Source organism: Astyanax mexicanus, chromosome 19, assembly GCF_023375975.1.
Source record: "Astyanax mexicanus isolate ESR-SI-001 chromosome 19, AstMex3_surface, whole genome shotgun sequence".
NCBI classification, from domain to species: domain Eukaryota; kingdom Metazoa; phylum Chordata; class Actinopteri; order Characiformes; family Acestrorhamphidae; genus Astyanax; species Astyanax mexicanus.
Genome location: NC_064426.1, coordinates 27,193,239 through 27,205,750, shown reverse-complemented (window position 1 = coordinate 27,205,750; position 12,512 = coordinate 27,193,239). Strand labels below are relative to the sequence as shown.

The 12,512-nt window shown below is 34.8% G+C and overlaps 2 non-coding genes across 2 annotated transcripts; both read right to left on the bottom strand.

Moving 5' to 3' along the window:
• Nucleotides 1–5,530: 5,530 nt before the first annotated feature.
• Nucleotides 5,531–5,602, bottom strand: trnac-gca (transfer RNA cysteine (anticodon GCA)). Its single transcript has one exon. It is a non-coding gene; the product is annotated as a tRNA-Cys (tRNA).
• Nucleotides 5,603–5,833: 231 nt separating this feature from the next.
• On the bottom strand, nt 5,834–5,905 carry trnac-gca (transfer RNA cysteine (anticodon GCA)). The gene has a single exon. It is a non-coding gene; the product is annotated as a tRNA-Cys (tRNA).
• Nucleotides 5,906–12,512: the final 6,607 nt, after the last annotated feature.

The following is a 12,512-nucleotide window of genomic DNA, read 5'->3' as shown; positions in this document are numbered from 1 at the left end:
ACACGATTATACGGTCATACTGTGCGGTTTACACCAAGGTAAAGGGTTTAAGTGTTTAAGCGTTTCTAGCCGCTTACACAGAATCAGGCAAAAAGAGGCAAAAAACAGAATGCAAAGCTAAAATATTACATTGCAGTAACTTAAGAGGCCTGAAGAAGGCGCCCTTACACACCATTACACCAGCCCCGATATACAGCTCTGGAAAATATTAAGAGACCACTTCAGTTTCTGAATCAGTTTCTCTGATTGTGCTATTTATAGGTATATGTTTGAGTAAAGTGAACACTGTTGTTTTATTCTATAAACTACGGACAACATTTCTCCCAAATTCCAAATAAAGAGCATTAGAGCATTTATTTGCAGAAAATGAGAAATAGCTGAAATAACAAATAAGAGACAGAGCTTTCAGACCACAAATAATGCAAAGAAAGCAAGTTCATATTCAGTCAAGTTTTAAGAGTCCAGAAATCAATATTTGGTGGAATAACCCTGGTTTTTATTTACAGCTTTTAGCTTTTTTTTCTTTTACTAATACTTATTTTAATGAATAATTTTATCTTATGTTTTATCTTATTTTTTTGTGTGGATCTTGGCTCCGCCTACAGGTAAGGAGTGTATTTCAGGTTTTTCTCGATGCTGTTAATGCAGTTTTTTGTGCTTTAAATATGCATTTGTTGACAAGGTGAAAGAAACAGAACTAGCCTCTAAAGTGAAAATAGCATGTGGACTGAGGCGTTGGAGTAATATTACACGTTTTTAAGCTAAAATGTCTCAGGTTACAGCATTTTACAGTTCTCGCAAGAGTTACAAAGTGCAGTTAGCAGCATGCTAACCCTGGAGTGCTAATTACTGAAATAATATTCTGCCTAGTAAACAAGTCTGTGGAATATCAACTCTAAATCTGTACCTGTATTTCACATTGATTAAATGAAATTCCACCATTTGGATACTCTTTGGCAAGTGTTTAAAACACTTTTATTTGATAAAATAATGGCTAACACCAATGCCCTCCACATGGGCAGGCACATAAATATGAACATGAAAGCGTTTACTGTAAATGGTCGGCTACATTTTGACACTGGCTCCACTTCAGACACTTTAACACACTTAACTCACTCTTATTTACCCAATTGTCACCTACTGGATACTCGTGTATTTTAAGCACATGCTGTAAAGTGCTTTTTCAACAACAAGTGATTTTTCAAGTGGGAAAAAATAATGTTTTTTTATGCAGTGTCTACAGTGAATCTGTATCACCCCTGTAACACACTGTTCTGTAATAACTGATTCTATTATTGTATATTCTCTATTTATAATATGGGTCAGCAAAACAGACCTATAAAACATTGTAGGCATTTCTTTGAGGCCATTCATTTAAAATGAATGGAGAGTTCAGCCTAACACATACCTAGTAAATTGAATACATCTAAAAATAGCCGCAGAAATACAGGCCTACATGCAGCACACAGGCATGACCTGACCTGAGGTTTTTGGAATGACGACATGGAGAATCTTTTGAAGAGCAATGCAGGCAGATTTCATTTTTTATTTTACCCCAAAATCAATAAACTTTAAAGTCACCCGTCTTCAGAGAGAAAAAAATGAATTTGATCTTTAAAGAGTGTGTGTGTGTGTGTGTGTGTGTGTTGCTGTTGGAAGTGAGGTTGGTGGGAGGTTGAAGGAGAGACATCAAAAAACAGGCTTCAGACTATTTCAGATGCTTGTTCATGTATATAAAGGCTTTCAATGGACGTCTGAATTAACATATTTAATTAACACCAGATCAAAACTGAGAAAAGCCTGAAGATAAGACCGGAAAACTGTCAGTCAGGCAACAGACTGATAGAGAAACACTGACAGGGACAGACAGTGGCAGTGAAAGACAGACAGACAGAGACATGGACGTACAAACAGAAAGACGGGTTTAAGACATTGCCTTATAGGCAAAGAATTCCATCATTTTAACATATTTTACCTCCTAGGACCTGACATTTGCATGTGTGGACATCACATATTGGGTTGTCTAGACCACAACACTAAATTTTACTCTACAAGGGCCTGCTTTCCTCTTTTGAGACCATTATACTCCTCCTAGTGGTGGCAGAAGAGTTTAACACGTTACAGTTGTGATATTGTTCAGAAATTGAAAATGAACAGTAAATACAGTAAATGTTATGATTTTTACTTTATGTCTTTGTGTTGAAGCAGCACTTTAAATGAGCCATACTGCTCAAAGAGGCACAATTGATTCTACTTTGGTTTTGCACTTCTGGGCACAAAATAAATGTTTTGCACATCATTACTAAGTGCAACATTGTGTTCTATCCAAATATAAAACTAAAGTCCTCATATGTGGACATCTTTTATTTTTTATTTTTTCCAGAAACTCCATCATGCAAAGATAATTCTCTGTTTTTGCACTAATCTGGTGCCAATTAACCCGAATAAAAGAGACATAAAAAATGCTTGCCATGCAAGAGTTCGGGTCATGCTATTTGGTTTCTTTCCCAAAACAGATCCATGATTAATTAAAACAATTAACACATGCCTTTTCCACATTTTGAGCTGCAGAAGGCATACTTTTCCCGACGTTACGATAGCAAAGACACATTGACAAGCCCTAAATTAAGCTGCACAGTGTGCAATTGACGGCTTGCCAATACATCGCTAAAATAGGGCCGAAAGTGTTACCTCAGGGAATGGCTTCAGAATGCCCACACCTGTATAAACTGTGAGGATTTATCTGGTGATTGAGGCTTAACACTGTCCAGTGTACTTATGGCAAGGCAGCATGAGCAATGTCTGATGGTATATTGTTTAGTAATAAACACAGTATGTTATTTAAGCTAATTGTCTCAAAGTTCAGTCAGTGAACACAGTCTGAACACTATAAATAGCTTAGCAGATTGCTAAAAGCTAAGGGCTTCACATCATAAAATAAACATCACTCGACTGATATGACTGATGTCCCTGACATTTAACAGTCTGACTGGATTCTGACTTGAAAATCTGTTGAAATCTGTGGAAAATAGTTTTTTCTGCATATGGCTTCACTCCAAAGACCCATACAGATGCTTTTATTATAAATAATGTATGTAATAAAGGGGTGTTAGCTGTATCTACCAATGATGCTATGCTTATCTCTTATGCCTGGAGACAAGACAGAATGATCCTAACTGAATGAGAAAAGCAGTGTTATGCAATATGATTTAGGATTATCATTATAGTAATCAGTAGAGAAATGGAGACTGAGCACATATGCTTTTTACTCTAATTAGAAGAAGTGTATTAATTTACATTAGAACTGCACAACAAATGTGTACATTTTCAATCATTTATATAATGATGGCCTTTGTAATATTATGTAAATGATCATCTCATCAAAGTAGGCTACACTAAAAATGTTTAGTGTTCAAAAATGTGTTGTTTGCATCCTGACTAATTATTAAAGATGAAGCAAAGATTTCACTCATCATTTTGAAGATCTTTAAATTGTATTATTAATCAGCTATTTTTATTTTATTTTTTGTTGTATTTATTACTTTTATTTAGTAGTTGTCATTTTGTTTATTATTTAATCGATATATTTATTTTTGATTTTTTGTTATATATTCTTGTTCTCATGTTTTAAAATCTGTGTTTTTATCTGTTTTGTTTTATATACATTTATACATTTTTTGTTTACCTTATTTTCCCCTTATTTTATTTGTAATGTTATTCTACTGTAAGTCTTACGTTAGTTGTGCTCAAATTTGTTCTCTTTTTTATATTATTGTAAAATAAAATAATGTAATATTATTTTTATGTTCTCTTGCACTCCCTCTATCTTTTGTAAATGCTTTACCACTTCAGATTTAAAAAATCTAAATTTTGCAGCCTACAATGAGAATTTGCTACATTAGTACACTATTACAAATTAAAAAATGTGTTATTTTTAATCTAAAATGAATTAAGTTATATTGCAAATTTATAAATACAAGTAGTTTACTCCATTTATATGACCTAGGTGACCTAAGAAACTTTGACTTTGAGAGAGAGAGAGAGAGACAGACAGACTGACTGACAAGTAGACAGACAGACAGACAGACAGACAGAGAGAGAGAGAGAGAGAGAGAGAGAGAGAGAGAGAGAGAGAGATTCTCATAACGCCCATATATTTACATGGACTTCCAATAAATCTATGATTCCACTGGGTGGAATATCATCTCATGTCCTCATGCATCTCATGTTTATTTCCTGTGTGTGTGTGTGTGTGTGTGTGTGTGTGTGTGTGTGTGTTTGTGTGTGTGCACATTCTTTTGAGAGCGAGTGAGGGGTCTTCTTTACTGTGGGCTATGAAAGATTCACTTTCCCAGAGGCCCTGTACCAAACACCCCACCAGGAAAAAAGATAGGGCACTAACACACACAAACAAACAAACTCTCTCTCTCATACACAACACACATATACGCACAAGCAAGTTCATATTTCTCCAATGTCAGTACATAGGGTCATATACATATATCACATCTATAATTCTGTTGCAACTGAGTGTGTACTGCTACACAAGTGTAGGATCTACAATATAATACACACTGTAAAAATCTAAATTAATGTCAATTTAAAATGATAAACTGACTGATTACAGAGTGTTGTTTGATTTAACTCAACTTAGTTACATCAAATGTTTTCACATTTCTTCATGATTTCTTCATCTCAGTTTGTTCAATAATACAAATTGAGTTGAGCCTCATTTACTTAAACACTAGTAAATAAGCTGCAGCTGAAATGTATTAAATATTTTGTAAGATGTTTAATCTGTGCCTTCAATTTGTTCATGGTTTATTCACATCCATCTGTTGGACTGAACTTCTCTTCTCTATCACACAATGTCCTCAGACTGGCATTCTTTTTTACAACAGGAGTGGCAGAACTGTCTAATGGCTTGCTTGCCAATAACCAGAAGATAATTTTTTCTTGTTTTACAGCTTAAATACATAAGCAATTATAAAAAATAATATTTATTTCTTTTAAAATGTACTTTTGTTCGCTTATTAATGTTTGCTTATTAATTTAGAAATAAATTTTATGTGCAATAGCCACACAAAAAAACAGACCAGAAAATTATTTGTATTTAAATTGTATGAAAACACAAGCTCCATCCTAAATAATATAAATTAATTAACATCCATGATTGTATTAGCTAATAAATATTATATTGACATTGTTTTGTATTTCTGTTCAAATGTTTTATTTGCAGTTTAAAAATTAAACAGGGCTCAAGGCCACAGGGTGTTGCAACAGCAAACACACCATGAGCAATGAATCACACATTCTTATTTGTTCTGTTGGGTGTCGCTCTACAGTGTAACGTTAGAGGAGAGGAAAGCGTGTTAGAGCAGATAGAGTCCAATATGGACATCAAATTAACTCATAAACGTTGATTTTAGACCTTTGAGTGACCTGAACACAAACAAACTAATTAATTGTATTATTTTTGTTGCTATTGCCAAAGAGACACTTTTGTCTGCAATGCTAAAGGAATGCTTCTAGGGGGCATCCGGATTTGAACCGGAGACCTCTTGATCTGCAGTCAAATGCTCTACCACTGAGCTATACCCCCTACGGAGGTGTTGAGTGGCTCCTTAGAAGATCAGGCTAGCATGGATCATTCTTTCCTGTTAACTTGTTCACCTAAGATATGTAAGGTATATATTTTTGAAGCCGTTTTTTACCATCAAGCAGACAATTTTCTATATCAGATAAACATTGAATGCTATTATAGAAAGTGGAAAGTTTTGGAACTGTTTAACATATGAAATTAAGCATTTTACCTTATAAAAGGTATTACCCTAGGGGGCACCCGGATTTGAACCGGGGACCTCTTGATCTGCAGTCAAATGCTCTACCACTGAGCTATACCCCCTTGATGGAAGAAAGCAATGCATTTGTCAAGCTGTTGTGAAGTACGGAAATATGCATCTATTTTAATCAGCAATAACAGCATTATCTCTGACAACTGAGGTAAAACTGACATTGGTTTTCTTTACCTATAATGTACGATTTCTGTCAAGGGGTGAAATATACAGCTCTGAAAAAAATAAGAGACCACTTAAACATAATGAGTTTCTTTGATTTCACCAAATTAAAAACCTCTGGAATATAATCAGAGGAAGATGGATGATCACAACCATCAAACCAAGCTGAACTGCTCGAATATTTGCACCAGGAGTGGCATAAAGGTATCCAAAAGCAGTGTGTAAGACTGGAGGAGGAGAACATGCCAAGATGCATGAAGACTGCAATTAAATATCAGGGTTTATTCCACCAAAAATTGATTCTGAACTAAAACTTTATGAATATGAACATGTTTTCTTTGCATTATTTGAAGTCTGAAAGCTCTGCATATTTTTTGTTATTTCAGCCATTTGTCATTTTCTGCAAATAAATGCTCTAAATCACAATATGTTTATTTGGGATTTGGGAGAAATGTTGTCTGTAGTTTATAGAATAAAACAACAATGTTCATTTTACTCAAACATATACCTATAAATAGCAAAATCATAGAAAATGATTCAGAGACTGAAGTGTCTCTTAATTCTTTTCAGAGCTGTATCTGTGACACTCTTGACACTGCTTGTAACAACTGTAGAACATGTAGATATTTTTTTTACTCCTTTTTATATTTTTTGAACAGAGAAATCAGTATGTTAACAATCCTATCTCACCACTGAGATACCCAATCCTTTTTTTGCTGGTGTTGTCCATTTTCTTGTTAATTCACATATTTTTATTTTTCCTTGTTGCCTTTTTCTTATTATTATTATTGATGTAAAATTAACAAGAACTTCCTATGAATGCCTCATTGCTGTGTATGGGATACGCATTGGAATTTTAATACCACATATTAAATTGTGCCCAATCAGAATTGAAAATGTCAGATTCATATTGAATTGATCTTTGTCACATATGATGAAAAAGATCAAAAAGTAAAAACAATCTGTAATCAATTTAAACAAGGCCATCTTTTTAAAGCTAAAAGCTTACAAAAACCAATGCAACCACACACACACACACAGTAAACACACATGACACTAATGTATGAGAGATGAGATACCCCAGCATAAGGAGGAGGCCTAACATGGTGTTGAAGCATTGCTATGTTCTAATAGTGGACCCACAGACGAACGCTCTCACTGACGTGAGCTGGAAAAGTTGGGGAATATTTCAGCCCTCTGTTGCTCATTGGCTCTCGGCCCTCCTGCGCAGGACGGCTGGAGTCTCTTAGGTTTTCCAGAGCCGTATTCATGTTTGCATTGCAGATGTGTGCGCTCGCGTGTGTGCGTGCGCATAGTCTCTGAGGTACTGCTCTACTAACTCCCTCATTACTCATCCTGATCAGCACACCTGTGCAGAGGCAAAAATAAACGGCACACTTTTCCCCCGGATACATCCCTCACTCCTGTTCTTTATCCATTACTACTGCCTGCTCAATTAGTGCTGTCTGCTTCTCAGCTACGCTCCTCCGCAAAGAAATAGCTGCACCCGGGAGGAAGTGTCGGATTGCAATCCCATTCGGTAAGAAGATAAAGGTCAGCAGGAAGAATAAATGAATATAAATTTACACTGATAGATATGGGCATCACTTGGTCGGATTTATTGTGCTACATATAGAGAAGCTGTGTGTTCATTACGATAGACATGTATGGAGTTGTAGAGGTTCCTAATGGCGTCTTGTGGTAATCCATTCCGTACATCTTGAATATCCATGCAATTTTTTTTCAATAGCATCTTATATGTTTTCATTCAGGCAGAGAATGAATGGATGAGAATCTTTTTGTTAACCCTAACGTTGCCTGTAATGAAGACGATAAAGGTGATCTCTCATCTAACAGAAAATGTTATAAGAATGTTTAGCAACGTTTTGAAAAGTGCTTAGGAAGGTTAAGTATGGTTAGTATGTTCCAGTAACATTCTGAAAATTTGAATATAGAAAATTGGGTATAAGGTTGAATAATTTCATTTTTTTCCATTTATTTCGGTGAAGAATAAATTGATCTGTTTTTTCAATCTTTACATTTATTTTTTGCCTTTTGCTAACAGAATTGAAAAAATAAAATAATCTTCTCTCAACCTTTTTTTTTAGATGTTTCCATTTTTGCATCTTGTCACAAAAATGTGATTGTATAATGCAATTTAATTTTGTTACAAGATGGAAAAATCAGAAAACTGAGATAAGATTTTTTTTTTTTTTTTTCCTGAAATTCTAAATGTTAGGGGCAGCAATAAAAAAACTAGAAAATTGGAAAAATGGATAAAACCCCATTTCTTCTATACTACAACAAATGGTATTGGAGTTAATTTAGAGTTAAATTAGAGAGGTTTTACGTTAAATGTTCTGTTTTTGAATGTAGCCTTAAATAGTCAGACAATTGAAATGATAAAGGTTACATTGGCCCTAAAACATCCCAAAATACAATTTCATTCTCACGTTATGTTTGCTAGCATTTATGACGCCATGTCAACTAAACTATCAAAAGTCTGGAAGTCCACATATATGCACATCATTTTTATCGACATGGTAAATCGCTAAAGTTGCTAACTTTTGTAAAATTTGACTTTCATAACAAACATTGAATGCTTTTATACATGATTAAACAAGAATCAGCCACGAAATCTGATCAATTTCTATACCTGGTCGATGTCTGACTCAACTGACATTGCAAAAACATTACGAGAACATTTTAAAAAGTAAACAAAATGGACAAATTGAACATTTTAAGAACGTTAACTGTTACATTCAGAAATAATTCTACTCACCAAAGGTTGGCATTGTAGGAAATTACAAACAACGCCATGACACCAGGTCATGGTTAATACAACAAAAAATTTAAATTAAGCTAAAACTAACTTTGACATAATACAATAAAAAATACAAATAAATAGATGAATAAATAAATAAAAACATAAAACAAAAAAAATCAAAATAAGTTCAAAAGCAATAGTACAAAACTGTTAAAAAATAATACAAAATAAAATAAGGAAAGAAATAAAAAAGAAATAATGAACTAAGAGAAAAACAAAAAATAAATTAAAAGCTAAGAATAAATAAAATGAAGAAAAGCAGGCTGTCTGAAGGTGGTTAGATAATTTAAAGTTTAAAACGATTTAGTGACACCGGTGAGCTGATTTTAGAGTTTTAGAGATGATCTGGCATGGCGCAAAATTGCACCTTAGTCCGTGACACCAGGCTGTTGATTCATTGGTCGTCTCCTTCAAGGCAAAAGCAGGATGCAGGAATTCTCTGGAGTCACGACTTGACGATCTGGCACAACTTCCCACCTAGTTTCATTCCTGTCGGTTGATTTAATCTGGGTAAAATCTTTTTTTTTTTTTGAAAATGAGTGCATATTACCTCCTCCCTTGTCCATCTACTGCCGTAATTACCACATCCACCCTATCTCCAGACGGAATCTTAATGTCTCCCATGCTCCCAAATGTCTACACAGCCTTTCATTAGCACTGTTTGTTCTTGTATTAGCTTGTTCATTATCTCTGACTGTGCCTTTGCCAATTAAACTGTTAGCTCCTGTTCCAGAGTCGTTTAATACTGCTTAACGTCGAGACGAACTGCACCACCCGCTCCATTTCCCTCCAGCTACTGTGTACAATTACTGCTCCCCAACTCTCTATCCCTGCCCGCTTCTGATCTATTGCCGTGCTCTGGCCCATTGTTATGGCCTGTCCTTTAACTAATCATTACAGTGCTTTATTGCACCCTGCAGCTAATCTATTACTGGAGCGTTTGAACATACACACATATACATAGAAATTCACACAGACACACACACACACACACATCCACCTGTTAATCATCACTTGGTCCTCTTGTTTGGAGGCTGATGAGGCTCTGGAGGGCTGGAGGCAGGAGAAGAAAAAAGAGACTTCATCACCCCTGTTTGCATAATAATACTAATATAAAAAAAACACACCACATTAAGACTTGGCTGCTCTGTGAAATCACCTGCTGAACCCACCAACTGAGTCAATATATGTACACACCTATATATATCCTATACTGTCCTATAGCTATGACAGGCAGATAAAAATAATTAGCTCTAGTCACACAAAAACCTTGCATCACAATTTTATTTGCAGTTTTTTAGTTGTTAACATCAGGCAGGTTTTCTTAATTATATTGTTTCAGAATTTAATGACGAATAGACCAACAGAAATGCTTCAAAATGACTTATTTTTTTATTTATTTTTTTGTTTACAAAAGGGGCAGTTATAGGATGAGAGTCCAGTTGTAAACAGGCTTGTAATACAATTGTATTACACCAATTTTTATTTATTAAACGATGAAACAAATAATAAACAATTAAAATACTTAATAAATGCATGATTTGGCACCTTTAAAATCATTAGCAGCACTTTCTTGTCCAGTTTAGATTTTCTTTACCATGATAAATGTTACTGTTAATAATAATATAAAGCAAAATGAAAAAAAAATAAAATGAAGTTAAATAGCTGCACATTAGATATATGGCTCTCAAATGGTATCACAATATTACAGAAAAATATTTTAGTATTTTCAAGAACTTCAAGAACTAGTATTTACAAGCCTTTAAATTTTTGTCTTTTTTTGTAAACAACAATAACGCATGACTGACATAATAAAATACATACATACAACATCCATATAAATTTTAAATATATACAAATATACAAAAAATGCCCTTAAAGCTTCACAGTAAATAGCAAAACAAATACAAAACAGACTTCTTTAGTTTTTCATCATTTAAAAAAAATGATGATATTATTCCAAACGATTTGATAAGGCACGTCTTTACCACAACAATTTTTTTTTCATACAGTTAAATACACAGAAAAAAAACACCGAAAATCAGTTCAACTCAGTGTTCCTTCTGTTAAAATGCCAAAAAAAGGAGATTTAACTAAAAGTGAGCATAAAATAACAGTGCACATATGTGTCTGAAACTCAATCCCAACAACTTATTCTCAGCAGTGCGGTGGTCTGCCAAGCCTGAAGTCCGACTCCGCTTCTGTGGGTTCTGTGGCAAAGCTCCAAAGAACCTGTTTTGGTTCCACTTATCACCTTTATTTTTAAGAGTGTTTGACAGAGTAATCAGTGAGTTGACGGAAGCTGTGAAAAAGAGCAGATATATAAACAACAGTCTATTAGCACCTAAAGCCACAGTCACAGTCATCAAAGCATGACCAAAACAGCAATGCTTTTTTTAATATTTATTACAAATTCAAAGGTATTAAAATAGTTCATCCGGCTTCTGTTTGTCTCTACTGTCCAGGGAAAGCATTGTGTTAGATTGTTTTTCTGTAAGGATTTGATTGCCTCCAGTGACATTGACCAGTGGGCATTACTGAGGTCTGGATGCTGGACGATCACCACCTAATCCACCTCATCCCCAATTCAATAACTCAAAGGTTTTGGATGGAGCACCATCATTTTAGAGAACACAGTTTTTTTGCTTTTGTAGCCCACATCTGCTAATTAGGCATAGTGCCAATAGAAACCTATTGATCTGCTTCAGAGCGTCTTATTCTACTGGCAAAACGTCTACATATTACATGGACTTCACAAGCTGTGTGTGTGTGTCAGCATTTCAAGCTGCACAAGGCCTACTTTCTGCATCTTCACAATAATAAGACACACAGACATGTCCTAAATCCAGCTGTGCGATCCACAATTGATGTCACATATTGATCCAGAATTTCCCTCTGAAATCAATAAAGTATCTATGTATCTGTCTGTTTAACTGCATACTGACGTCCAAGTGGGGTCACAGTTAGACGTCCAAATAGCAGACCTAGTTCACGTCATGTAGAATTCCAGAATTTGTCTTGGGCCAACGGACGCCATATAGACAAGATCTGTACATCCGTAAGTCTAATGTTTAGCTTAGAGGTCACCAATAGTATGTAGTCATTGTCATAAGTGTGGACAATGTACAGAATTAAATCTCTGAAATCATCAAATCATGAATCAAATTCAATCAAGGACTGAGTGTATCAGCCCTGAGAAAGCACAATTGGCCTTGCTTTCTCCCCACATCCCTCCAAAGGGTGATGTCAATCAGCACAAGGTGTCTGTGAGCTGATGTATCGGAACTGAGTCGCTGTGCTTTCCTCCAAGCATGTTGGTTGTGATACAGGGGAGTCCTTATGAGTGGGTTAGGTAATTGGTTGTGTAAATTGGGGAGAAAATCAGAAATAAATTAATATATATAAAAAAGAATGCAAATTCAAAACCCACTAAGAAAGAATGATATAGAGACTTATGCTATATGAGTTTTATTACACATCAAGAATTTCTATTTCTTATCGACATGCAAAGCAATGTAAACTGGCTAAGTTGTTCCTAAATCATGCCAGTTGAGGAATAAAGACACCAGCTGTAGTTTCACTGAGCTTAAAATTTGAAGACCTAAAGCACCTAAAACTCTTGCAGTTTCATATTTAAAAACATTATGAAATTTTACTATTTGTTTTTT